This window comes from Ailuropoda melanoleuca, chromosome 4 (genome assembly GCF_002007445.2).
Source record: "Ailuropoda melanoleuca isolate Jingjing chromosome 4, ASM200744v2, whole genome shotgun sequence".
In the NCBI taxonomy this organism is placed as follows: domain Eukaryota; kingdom Metazoa; phylum Chordata; class Mammalia; order Carnivora; family Ursidae; genus Ailuropoda; species Ailuropoda melanoleuca.
In genome coordinates, this window is record NC_048221.1 from 75,760,182 (window position 1) to 75,774,722 (window position 14,541).

Genomic DNA, 14,541 nt, shown 5'->3' on the forward strand with positions numbered 1-14,541 from the left:
CATGTTACTCAAATTCAGATTTTTTTTTAACTAAAATAATCAAGCTTTAAATCCAAGAAAAATTCTCAAGCTGGGATTTTATTTATTCTCATGCAAATAACCATTTAAAATAATTATAAAGGGGCATTTTGAAGGATAGAAAAGTAACACTTTTTCTCCACAAGATGTTATGGTTTTTCAAGCAGTGTGAAGATTCTCATATCAATAAATTTTCAAGCATTTTTTAATTCTTCCATTTTAATATTTGTAACCAACAGTTATTTCCATATTCATTTATCATGCCCTTATCTGTTTGGCAAATACCATTTCTCCTCCACGTACTATATTACACATTTCGAGGTGTAGATTCCCAAAATAGCACAAGCAATTTCCCTTCCAATCCCGCGAACAATATGAAACCATAAAACCCACACTGTCTGCACCCATGAGTAAGACGTATGGAATGGATTCAGAATCGGAAATGGTAATTTCCACTGTAACTTCACAGGACATTCACCAACAAGCTAATCAAATGTTTCTGTGCTTGTGAAGAAGTGATAGCATGCCAGAATTACTGTGTAAGAAAATGCACAGAACAGCAACATGTCTTCTAAAAGTAGCCTGGACACACCCTAGAGAAATTAGTTACCATGCTTTTTACTATCATCAGACCACACTCTTCCCAGATAATCTTCAGCATGTCAAAGAGACTCATGCCAGGGATGGGGGGTATACTAAAGCAAAAAGGGATCACGTGGGGGATTTTTACTGGGGGGAATGACATGATCGGTTTCAAATCTTAGCAAGATCACCAAGGCTTCTATGTAGAAAATGGGATGGGTAGGGGAAAGGTGAGACAAGGAGGCCCAGCAGGTTATCTCACAAAACAATAAACTATAATGAGCTCTGAAAAGAAGTAGACAGATGTGCGAACATAAAGGAGGTAATGTGAGAGTTTTTAATGATCAATCGAATGTGGAAAGGGGAAGAGGAAGAAATCAAAGGACACTCCGAGGTTTCTGACCCAGAAAGTGGGTAGATACTATGCCATTCATTCAATGAAATAGAAAGCATCAGACAAGGAACAGGATGAGTAAGAAATGAGTTTGATATGTTTGAATATAGTCATCTTCTTCCATGTGAGAATATTATGTCATCGTTATAGTCCTATAATATTTAGCACACTGAAGTGTACATGGAAGACATTTTTCAGTATGTGACTAATGGGTCAGACATAGAAATTAGAAACGATGTTCTAATGGAAACCATTGTATACACTTTTTCTTAAAATAATATTTTGCAAGATGCAGATATATCTCCATGACACCTTTAAAATATTCTCTAGATGTCATACTTAGCTTTTAATAAGACCTTTCTATGAAACCCACTCGATTGGCTACATTTGTTATGTGAACATTTGCAGTGTTCCTTTTCTTCCAATAATTTTAAGAAACTGTTTTATGGAAGAGGTTTAACTACATAATATTCTCCCAGCATGTCTTATGTTTGATTGCTATTTGGTTCTCTGCATGTAATTGCTTGGTTAACTTATTGTGCCTAGTTGATTTGCTTCCTCTGCTCATCAAAATTTTATTAACTGTTTTCTGCATGCAGAGCACTTTAGTAAGTTAGGATACACTGGTTTATCAGTTATGCCACATAGGTAGCAATAGGGTTAAATGTGACAATATTGGCTGAGCTTATGCTCAAATCCCAGCATCTATAGATGACGGTGAGTTATCTGCATGTTTTGCACCTTTGAAAAGTGGAAGGAGAGAAGTAGTTATGGAATCTATAACTATGGGAAAATATACTCTTAACTCCATTGACCCTCAGGATAAATTACTTTAAGGCTTTTCCCTAAAGATGAGTCTAGTTAGATATTCTGTATTGTAACTATAACTTAAATCTACTAGACCCTCTGTCTCCTAGAACATATGGGCATGGTTACTAGTGGTCCATATGATGCCTTTAGGCAAATTTAAAAAGCAAATCTACGTCTAAACCCTTTACTTCCAACTATTGGAAAATTGTCATAGTATACTGACTTTGTCAGAATAAGCGATTTGCCTACTATTTGCTAGAAATTATCATACTGAATATGAAACTCCATGGGGTTACAATGTGACTGGACCACCTTCACAATTCTACATCTTCCACAAGAATACATGGCATCCCTTTAGTGACGTGTAGGAAACGTTAGGATTTGGTTCAAGAGGAAGGGAGATTCAGCTCATCTTGGATCCTATTGTTCTGTGGAATATAACCATGTTCCTCAGGGGGAAAGAAATGTGAGAGGCATAGAAAAGAACCCCAATTCCTATTCAACCACTTCCTTTCATGCATTGCAAACACCAGTGGCAAAAAGAAGTTGAACCTTTTTCTTGGAAAGAAGGAGTTTTGCATAATTGAAATAAGATCAGTCACAGACCTAACTTATGGAAATAAAATTCCAGAAAAGAGGGACAACATGAGAACAGTGCTAATCCAAGATGCTTGAAGAACTAAACCACAGCAGCTAAAGCCATACATTTGAAGCACAGATTTCGGGCAGACAAAACAGTGACATGTAAAAACGAGACTCCCAGGATCCTCAGGAGAGCAGTCTCTTCCTCTATTCCTCTATGGCTGCTCTAAAGCACTGATTCAATTTTGAGGCAGGTTCAATTGGGGGTCCAAGTGGGAATATGTGGTTAATGAATTTTGTACAATCTTCCTTCTTTCAATTAAAAAAATTTTTTAAAAAACCCTCAAAAAGATTTGATGGGCTTTCTGAGTCTTTTCAACTTCCCACCACCCAGATAGATTTCAGATTTTCAGAAAATCAGATTTTCCTCAGACACCCAGGAGAGTTACGTATACATTACTCTAGGCCAAATTTGGCCTTGCAAATGAAGCCATATGCACTAACGCCAATTTTTAATGATATTCCCAGACTTTGCTTAACAAATTTTATGTAACAAGAAAAGCCTCCGAGGTAAGCCCAAAGAGGTTCATTTCTCCTGGAGTTAAATTGAAAGGTGGCAAAAATGAAAGTTCCTCTATGACACTTTTGAAAGCAGCAAGTAGCCAATGTTATACGAAGTCGACAGAGAATAAAGTGCTGTTGAAAATGGAGGAAATCTGAAATCCAGGATATACATATATATACACACACAGAGAACATATATATACATGTATATACACACACATATACACATATATATGCTTATGGAACAGTAATGCTCCTTAAGTTAAATATCTAAATATCTAAAAAGGAGGCAAGTGTTTAATTTTATTTTTTTAAATATTTATTTATTTATTTTAGTGGGGGGCGTAGAAGGGGCAGAGGGAGAGAGCCCGCAAGCAGACTCTCCGCTGAGTGCCAAGCCTGACACAGGGCTCAATCTCACAGCCCATGAGATCACAACCTGAGCCGAAACCAAGAGTTGGACTCTTAACCGACTGAGGCACCCAGGTGCCCCGGGAGTTCAATTTTAAAGCAAACAAATAACAATGCAGCAAATTCAGTCTCAAAACAGATCTCGATAATTTTGCAAAGATACTTTAGTAACCTAAAATATATAAAAATACATCATCTTTTTAAAAAATATAAATTGGATCCTTTACCTCTCTCATCACAGCAATGTCTGTGCTCTGAATTCATTAGTAAATCTACCTGTTCTACGTTAAAAAAAAATGAGTGAAAATAAGGTTGCAGATGAACACAGTTAAAAAGTCATCATGTAATGTGGAAGCATTCAACCAGAAATGATGAAAGTATGGATTTACTCCTTACTTGTTAATCTGTAACTTTGCCAAAGTTATTGAAACAGTCTAATAATCCTCCTCTTCCTCTTCTGAAAATAAGGGGGTGTTCCAGGTAATTTCTACTGTCAATTCCAGCTCTATTCTCTGAGTTTAAACTATCACCTCACTAACGCTGGCACTAACCATGAACCTGATGCCTGCGTACACTGCAATGCTCAACGGTCGTAAGTATGAAGTAGGAAAACATGTTTACCAGCAAGACACTGTAGCACATAACAAGAAAAGATTTCTTTGAGTGGAGATTTTCCTTCTTATTCGACTTGAAACAATAATTGCATAGAATGTTATATTTTGTGATCATGAAGTGATACACAAGAGATCTGCTATTTCATATACTAATTCTTTTTATGTTTATGGAAAATTGAGGCATAAATACAAGGAAAAAAATAAACAGTATTAGCTGAACATTGTTAGCAGTTAACATTTGTATTTCCTGAAATTGCATACCCCACATGACTGGCCTAGCAACTCCATCCAGAATCAATACAATACGAAATCTGCAGAAATGACAACCTAAAATGAGCCCGCAGTTTATTAAAACCTAGTTATGTAATTACTAAGGTCTTCTTGGTCTAAAATCTCTAATTACTGCAGTTACTACTAAAAAGGTTGGGTTAAATGTTATTAAGCAGAAACCACCCGGGCTGATTTGTTTTGTGAATACATGTGAAGATAATTCCTACTTACAAGAGCAGAATCATTCCAAGCTGGAATGATTATGAGCTTTGGTACGTTCTATTGTCACAAATATGACTCAGATCCAGAAAGGGATTCATTATCCTATTTCACCAGTCAATTTAAGTTGTGAAAATACAAGGGGAAGTGAAAGCATATTCTCTACAGCTGTAGCTGCACTTGCATCATTTTTTCCCATCTTTCTAGCTGAGAAAGACCAGGTATCAGCTAAGCAGTCTGAAACTTAATAATTCTTAACCTTAGGCAGTACCATCCATGTGCACCAAGAATGTAGTCATTTGTTTGTGTTCATGTGTTTGGGGGTTTTGGCAAGGACTTTATATCCTTTATAGACACCCAGTTATATCATCAAGGTGCTCACTCCCTGGTGGATTAATAGTACCATTTGAAATGTCATTAAACTTTTCACACCAGAGGGTAGAAAACCTTGTTTCCTTCTGAGTTACATGACAGTACCCTACATGCTGGCTGGATTTCATCTACTGTGTTGCCTTTTTTGTTTGTTTGTCTTTCAAGCACCTGTTGAAGGCTAACTGGCAAGGCAATGGTCATTTTTACCTAAGGAAAAGAAGAAATACAACAAATGAACTGTCTTAGGGCATAGAACTAGAAAGCAGAAAAAAACCTTACGAATATCTACAGTGATTTATTTCTCAGGTTTCAAAAGTCTGCCCTTTGCACAAGTGTCCCATATTAAAGCAATAAAATATAATGCACTTATTGTAACATGGCACCCTTTGTGCTCTCAACAAATGGTGAATAAATGAATCTAAGGCAATTTCCACTACTCACCTATCCAAGGACTCCAAATGAAACAAATCATTAAGTATAGATAACTGTTAGTTCTTCAAACATATATAGACAGTTCTGATCGAAAACATTCATAGGTCATGTGCAACAGATTTAATTATAATTTGTGATTAGTATTTCCATATTGCAGAAATTGTGACAAGCACAGAAATGAAAGATAAAGGGACTTAAAAGAGGTGAGGAAAATTGTAAATGCTTTGGGTATTGAGAAAGAATGAAAAATAAATAAAGAGAAAAATAAAGAGGATCATAAGAGCAGTAACATTGGTCTAAGAAGTTAGAGCATGCATCTCCAGTTGTCCGCCCCACCAGTCTTAACACCATCAACAATGCTGCTTGTTTAGGGTGTGGGCTACATCCTCAAACATTAACTTAACTTTGTATCACTCTATTGATTGGATTGGATATTTGGCTCAGGACCAACAAAGACCAAAATTGGTTTAAAGGTTGCTCTCTTGGTTTAGAAACCATTTAGCAACTTACATTGTGTGAAATCAATGGCCTGTTACTCCCTTTCATCTTTCTCAAGTTCAATATCATAAGAAACCTTAAGATTTAATGAACCTAGTCTGCTGAGTGAAGCTTTCAATCTGCTTTATTCCTTCTCATGCATTAAAATGACTTGTATGGGAAATGAGTACAACCTTATGCAGTGGGATAACTGTAACAACTAACAGATTTATGAATTAAGAATAATATGACAGTGAGGTATATGTTGAAACCATTTTTTCAACAAGATTTGTGTTTATATCTTTTCTTTAAAGAGAAGAGATGGAAAAAAAAATCCCTAGTAGATTAAAAAAAACCCAGCCATACTTGAACACATGCATGCATGCATGCGCGCGCGTGTGCGCGTGCACACACACACACACACACACACACACACACACACAGAGAGAATAGGTAACATTGTAGAACAGTCACTAGGACTCTAGAAATCCATTAACATTTCATATCCAAGGAAACTAACCACTCCCTGCTTCTAAAAACGAAAGCATTTTCAAAGCAAAATTCAAAACCAGATAAATGACAGTGCAATCATTTTGAAAGAAGGTAAATTATAGTCAGACGGGGAGAAACAAATAAGAAATAGGCATTCCCTTGGGGCGCCTGGGTGGCGCAGTCGTTAAGCGTCTGCCTTCGGCTCAGGGCATGATCCCCACGGTCTGGGATTGAGCCCCACATCGGGCTCTTCTGCTATGAGCCTGCTTCTTCCTCTCCCACTCCCCCTGCTTGTGTTTCCTCTCTCACTGGCTGTCTCTGTCATATAAATAAAATAAAATCTTAAAAAAAAAAAAAGAAATAGGCATTCCCATCAGCAGTAACAGGTAACCAACAGAGAAAGAAAGAAAGAAAGAAAGAAAGAAAGAAAGAAAGAAAGAAAGAGAGAAAGAAAGAAAGAAGGAAGGAAGGAAGGAAGGAAGGAAGGAAAGAAAGAAAGAAAGAAAGAAAGAAAGAAAGAAAGAAAGAAAGAAAGAAAGAAAGAAAAGAAACATAAATAATAATAAATCAATGCAAGCAGGTCAATGAGAAGGACATTGTCATGTACTCTAGCAAAAGGATAATTTCCCTGTACTACAGTAAAATGAAGACACTACCCCAGAACATTATAGTTATATTTCAGTTTTCTTAACAGATTTTGAATGCCCTGAGCACATGTCTGGATGAACATTGAGGATGCATTTCAGAGAAGAGCTACCTTTTAAGGCTCCTGTTTTTTGGAGACAAGAAGCTTTCATATTAAGGCTATACATCTACTTTCTTTAGAGTAATACCATCACCAGGAAAAGGTTATCCAACTATTGTGAAATTAAGTCTGTGATGCCAGATCTCACGAAAACAAGAAAAAGAAGAATTATGGCAATTGATGAGATATACTAACCGATGCATTTATTATATTTATAAATATATATTTTCTAAGATTTTATTTATTTATTTGACAGAAAGAGAGACAGCCAGCGAGAGAGGCAACACAAGCAGGGGGAGTGGGAGAGGAAGAAGCAGGCTCCCAGCAGAGGAGCCTGATGTGGGGCTCGATCCCAGAACTCCGGGATCACACCCTGAGCCAAAGGCAGACGCTTAATGACTGAGCCACCCAGGCGCCCCTATATTTATAAATATTTTTGGAGAAAACTAAATTTCCAGATTGATGTAATCCCAAAAATTGCCTGAGAAGAAAATTCTACTATCCATATTAATCCACATCTACAAAACAGTGGAACTTTTAACTCAGTTTTTTTTTCTTTCAAATACATTCAATATGAATGGGCTTAATATTATCATATAAAGAAGTACAGGTACTGCTTCTTCATTCCTAGGGGATTTATTCTAGGGAAAGGCCAACTCATCAATTCTAGGTCCTCATGTATTGGGGATATTATTTGCTCTTTGGTAGAAAAGACCTGGGTAAGGAAAACAACTACTGAAAAACAAAATGATCTCTGATCTGACTTTGAATTCCTAGAAACAAGAAACTTCCCACTAACTCAACCTACTAAGTCCAGAGAATCAGGAAACAGCAGATACTTTCTACATGAGAATTAAACCACTCTCCATATAACAGGAACACGTCAGGGGAAGCTAGTATAAAGGCTTATCATGAAGAGGAGACTCAGTGACTACACTGCCAGTCTCTTCTGTCAAAATCACTTAATAATGATTAAATCACAATACTATAAAGTCATAGATAGGTCTAATGCATTACAACATGAGCCATTAGTTCCTAGAAAAAATGAACAAGACTCCCGGGTTCTGGTTCACTGTGGGAAACTCCTTCTGATAGCAGTAAGCAAAGAAAAAAAAACAAAGAAACCAAAAACAACGAAAAGCACTCTTCTATATAGTATAGAGGTACCTATTACTTTATTTTATTTTTTTAAGTAGGTTCCATACCCTGTGTGGAGCCCAGTGCAGGGTTGAATTCATGACCCCAAGATCGAGACGTGAGCTGAAATGAAGAGTCAGACACATAACCAACTGAGCCACCTAGGTGCCCCTAGAGGTATCTATTATTCTAAAGGGAAGGACCACTGCCATAATTAAAACAGAAAATATTCAAAGGTGATTTCACAAAGTGCATCTGAATATCGAAGTGCTAGTGAAATTTTCTAATAAAATGTAGAGTAATATTCTTTTCCCATAAATGTTTCAAGTTTTCACCTTATAAAACAAAGGTGATAGTAGGACACAAGGCCAAAGAAGGTCATCTTTCCATCACAATATGTCCTCCTCACCACAGTCATTTACACTTAAAAACAACAAACGAACAAATATTATTCCTTAGGGGCCATGAAAGAGAACATTCTACTTTAGAAATACCTTCTTTGGCTTCGATTGCTTATCTTACTTTCTCCAAATGCACAAGAGGGGCAAGGCAAAGCTAGGAAGGTAGTCACATAAAGACAGAGTTTTGAGGACCAATTTTTAACTCACTGATTCCATGTGTTTTCCAAGAACCCTCCTGGAATGGACAGGGCTAGTTCTATATAATTAAATGTGAGTAGAAATAAACCTCTGCAGTTATCACAAAATTAAGCAGGCAGGGAACAAGAAGCAAGGTCAAGGCTTTGAGACTAAAATACCACTAAAAATAAATTTTAAAAAATTTTTCTGGAATAACCAAGGTGGTGGTTCGTTGGGAGTGGTAGTAAGATAGGGGAGGGAGAGATGGGAAAGAAGCAAATCAGTTGTCAATAATAATGACAGGGGTGACCTCTCATTCTGTCTTTGCCCCCCCCCTTTTTTTTGTCTTTCCTCATTACTGCTTTACCTAATAGGCCTTTCCATGTCATTAGTGAGTTCACTGTGACAGAGGATGGACGGTGTCCAGTTGACAGACACAAAAGGCTACGTTTGGTATTTAAGAAAGTGTAAGTAGAACATAACTCTATTCACCTATGTCAAAATTACTTGGATAAAGGAGTATAAAGAACATTACTTATTCTTCCTTATTTTAGAAAACTTACGGAACACACAGTTTAATCTCTACATACAGATAGCACAGCCACCTAGGGAATTAATTATTTGCTTTGTGCACACCTTATGATCATGTCTCTTAAAAGAATTCCCAAAGCAATCCTTTGTACAGGTCTGCTGCTATTCTGTTTTTCAGAGCCTAATGTGCTCTGTAAGGTTGTCAGAAAAAAAGAAAAAAAATCAGTTGTTCCTTTGTTGAGGCAGAGAGGCAAATGAATAAAACGGACAAGAAAGGTACAGGAAAGAACAGTTTAAGTATAAATACAAGTTAGTCCTGTCTCTGACTTTGTGTCTGTCTCTGGCCAATGGCAAACCAACTAAATGGTATCCGTATTTCTCTCAGAAATACTGTATTAAATATATCAGTATGTCCTTGAAAAAGAAAATAAAGTTCAGAAAAAAAATGTTTGTAGTATACATATTCCCTCAAACAAAAAAGGAAACATTTATTACAATAATGCCTTAATTTTCAAAGAACCATTTATATCCTGGATGGTCTCAAAATTGAAAATAAAAAGCAATAAGGGGGTGCCTGGGTGGCTCAGTTGGCTAAGCATCCAACTCTTGATTTCGGCTCAGGTCACGATCTCAAAGTCATGAGACAGAGCCTGGCATTGGGCTCTGAGCTCAGCAGAGTCTGCTTGTCTCCTTCTCTCTCTGCCCCTCCCCCAGCTCTCTGTCTCTGTCTCTCTCTCTCTCCCAAGTAAATTGATAAATCTTAAAAAAAAAAAAAAGAATATCAACATTTTAACTTCTCTAGAAGGATGAAGGTCATTATGTTCTTTGGGAGGGCACCTGTTAGACTATTTTCCTATCTGAACTGCTGCAGCATTGATTCAATCTGGTACTTGATTAATAACAACTAATCAAGAAATATTTATCTAATGCCCAAAGCATCTGAGATATTACAGGGAACAGAAGAAAAGCTTATATACTGAATATATAATAGCCATATCGCAGATGAGCCAATTTAGAAGTAACAGTCATATAAATAATATTTACATTTAAGAGCACTTTATGACTCTCAAAATGTGTTTTGCACTGTCACTTCATTTAATAGACATTAAATAATGTCAATTCTAAAAAGACAGAGATCCAGAAGCGGATATGATAGGAAAGTTAAGATAGAACTGACGTTTGAAAGATGAGTTGGGTGTGGATAGAAAATAGAGAAAGGACAATTATGACAGAAAACTAAATTGGTCTTTCTTTCCCTTTTTTTTTTTAAGATTTTATTTATTTATTTGAGAGAGCATGGCAGAGGGCAGAGGGAGGAGAGGGAGTAGCAGGCTCCCCACTGAGCAGGGAGCCTGATGTGGGGCTCCAACCCAGGAACCAGGGATCATGACCTGAGCCAAAGGCAGATGCTTCACCGACTGAGCCACCCGGGTGCCCCAGTCTTTACTTTCATAAGTATAAACCTCACTAATTCCTTATGGACACAAATTTCTTATTATCCTCCTTAGCCTTAGGACTCCGCCTAAAAGCAACCTGAAGAGCATGTACTGAATTAAGCAGTGGGGAGGACTTGTCCTTCTGTATCGCTCTTCATCATTAACACGATACGTTACAAAACAGCTGGGGAGTTCAGGGATAGCCCATGGCTATGCAATATAATTATGCTCACAGACTCAGAGAGCCAATCCCTTCACTTAAGGTTCATTAGCCTGAGTTCCAAAGATCCCAGGAGGTGATTCCTTCCTACTCTGAATCCCCGCAGCACATATCACCCAGACAGTGTCTGTAGTGCAACTTCAGCACTTCAAGTGAAATGTGGTCTGTTAGCTCTTTGTCTTCCAATTGGATCGTGTTATCTTTGTTTCACCTCTCAATTAAACCCCAAAGCATCTTGCAGAAAGGAACTGTGTCACCCAGACTCTTTATCTAGGCCACATAGCTCCTAGCAAAATACTTAGCATAGTGTAGATGCATAATCAATGTTTGCTTTGTGCCTCCAAGTTGCAAAGGCTGCTGCATGTTTGTGTGAAAGAAATGATGGCACGTGCCTGGATTTTAAATGGTGACACCGGAGCAGGTGAATAACACCGAACGGGCCATGTCGTCGTCTTTTTTTTTTTTTTTTTAGATTTTATTTATTTATTCAACAGAGAGACAGCCAGCGAGAGGGGGAACACAAGCAGGGGGAGTGGGAGAGGAAGAAGCAGGCTCATAGCAGAGGAGCCTGATGTGGGGCTCGATCCCACAACACAGGGATCACGCCCTGAGCTGAAGGCAGACGCTTAACCGCTGTGCCACCCAGGCGCCCCGACGGGCCATGTCTTCTTACGGTTTCTGACTATCTGAGAAAGCTTGCTTTGTTTGGTAATTGTGGCATTTTAGATTTGGAAAAGCTAGGAGAACGCCATCTAGTCTGGACTCCTTGCTTTATACATCAAACACCAAGAGAGAGGGGAGGGACCTTGCTTAAGATCACAACTAGTGTTGTACCAAAAGGAAAGAAACTTAACATTTGTTGAGGGCTTATCATATAGTAGGCAATTTTGTTTCAGTGCATGAAGAGGCCACCCTTGGTGGGTCACATGACCTCTGGTACTTCTGCTGACAAGGCAACTTGTGTTCTCTAACAGTCATGACAAGTGTGGAAGATTGTCTATTCCTTTGTTTTTCCTTTTGTTGTACGATTTATTCTAGATATCCAGCAAAATATTTGTATTTTTCTCTACAAAAAGGGAAACACGTGCTGGGTAGCATGAACTGCTTTTAGATAACTTAATAATGAGGTGTTTGACATGAACAAGGAAAAAAAGAGACAAAAGGAAAAAATAGACTTTTAAATATAAAGAACAAACTAGTGGTGGCCAGGGTGGGTGGAATAGGCAAAGGGGATTAAGAGCACATTGTGATGCACATTGACTAATGTATAGAATTGCTGAATCATTACATTGTACACCTGAAGGAAACTACTACAACAGTGTATCTAATTACACCTGAATTAAAAAGATACATTTTTAAGTGACATGTTTGAATTTACTGTTCACCACAGACACTCCAAAGAAAACTGTTTATCTAAAATGCAGAAAAGAGGGGCGCCTGGGTGGCTCAGTTGGTTAAGGTCTGCCTTTGGTTCGGGTCATGATCCCTGGGGTCCCAGATTTGAGCCCCACGTGGGTTCTCCCTGCTCATCAGGGAGCCTGCTTCTCCCTCTCCCTCTGCCCCTCCCCACCCCGTGCTCTCTCTCTTTCTCACTCACTCTCTCTCTCAAATAAATAAATAAAACCTTAAAAAACATTAAAAAAAAAACTAAAACAAAATGCAGAAAAGAATGAAATTCTCTATAACGTTCCCCTCTACCTCTTGATTTTCTCCTCTGGACCAGGAAGTTGTTGAATACATACTCTATCCTCCATACTTTCTCTCTCCTCACCTTCATTTCTCCTTCTCAATTGCTTTAAATTGACTTGTATTCTACTTAAACTACTTATTCTTACCAGACTCCCTCCCACCTCAGGCTCCTTTTCTCATCTTGGACTTTGCATCACTTGCTTTCCCTCGGAAAATTTCACTCTATTTTTCTTGTCAGCACAATCTAATGAGTACAATGCTTGACTGAGAATAAGACATGGCTTGTACAGCTCTCTCCCTGTGTCTAGCAATATGGATGTGCAAATCAGCTCAGTCTCCTTTTTGGTTATATCCTTTGATAAAGTGATATATTATTGTTTTCACTTAGGTTCCTTCAAGCATATTTACTTCTATTTTCAAAAAAGAGATATGAAATATGGTAATTATATCCAGCTGCCAATAATGGAAGAGATTACAATTAAATTGAAATAAGGATGACAAATGACCATATACTTTTCCTTTGAAGAAAATTCTATTTGGCTGACTTCAGGGTCAAAACACAATAGTGATTTTATCAGGGACCAAAAGAACATAGTTGGGATTCCGGCCCTAAGAGGTTAGATGCTACTGGATTTAAGCCTTAGGAAGCAATTTTCGATTTATTACAATACAGATTTCTTAAAGTTCGGGTATAAATGCCCTTTCTTGCCCATCATTCATCTGATTCAGTTGCTGGTTCCAAGGAGTTAGGTTATTTTCAATCCAGAGTGTTTTAGTAAATGAAGGCAACACTGAGATCATTGAGCCCTTTTCAGGGGGCAGAGGGTGACTTCTCCTGAGGTCAATGTTCTTAGTACCAGCTTGCCAGGAGCTGCCAAGGTGCATTTCAGTGCAAAATATGTCCAGCCCTTATATTTGAGTTTTACTTATTTATTTAAAAACTCCCTTTTAAAATATTTATTAAACCATAAAAATTTCCACTCACATTAAATATAAAAACAGTTATAAAATGGTATGTGCTCTCTATTCCAAATTTGTACTTAAAAATGATTGTGTCTATGTATTTACATATTTTCATTTTTAGAACACTAAAAAGATATCTACCTAAACAATAATAATAATTACATCTGGAGAATGGAATTATGGGGGATTCTAATTTTCTTTTTCTTTAACTTCACTGTATTTCCTATATAGTCATAAATATATAAACTTATATTAACTTACTATAACCATGGAAACATCAAATATATATACATGTTTTTCCTTTAAAGAAAGATGCTCTGTCTATACCAGCCAAAGACCTGCTGTTCTGTCAACCAATTCTTAAATTTCCTAATGAGATCTGAATTAGTGAACTTTTAAAACTGCAAACTGAATTAATCTAAGTGTCCTGAAAAATAACTCTTAGCATGTGGGAACCGAGAGTTTTGTCAAAGTGGAATTTAACACTGAGCCTTAAGCAGTGGGAAAGGTCCAACTTGGAGGAAACACACACACACACACACCACATTTGTCCATTAAATCTCTCCTGACCTTCTTTCTTTTCTTTTTCTCCCCACAAAGAGTTTACAGAGACAGGTTTCAAATTTTGTTCTTTGGACATACAAGAGATAAAATCTTAAAAAAAATAAAAAAAATTCCAACCTGCATGATAATTAAGAATCTCCCATGTTTTACCCAAGTTTCATAGAACTTCCCCTATTTACATCAATGGGGTTCAACACACCTTACCCCAAAGTTTGGCACAAGGCATAGCGAATATCTTAAACTGAAAGATTTTGAAAAAAGAAGCAGGAGGGTCACTCAGGAAGGTCTTCCCCTCTTTGCCCTTCTTCTCTGAAACAGTTCATAAAAAGACCCAGTGAAAGGTACCCTCCCTGTATCAGAGGAAAGGAAGATACTTTAATCACCAGAGGTAATTTAACTTCAGTATTCCATCTGTAGAGGGGAAAAACCCAGTTCTTCCCT

At 37.5% G+C, this 14,541-nt stretch overlaps 1 protein-coding gene across 32 annotated transcripts in view; it reads right to left on the minus strand.

Moving 5' to 3' along the window:
* NRXN1 (neurexin 1) overlaps positions 1 to 14,541 on the minus strand; it is a 1,113,431-nt gene that overhangs the window by 343,221 nt on the left and 755,669 nt on the right. The gene's annotated exons all lie outside the window — the stretch shown is intronic.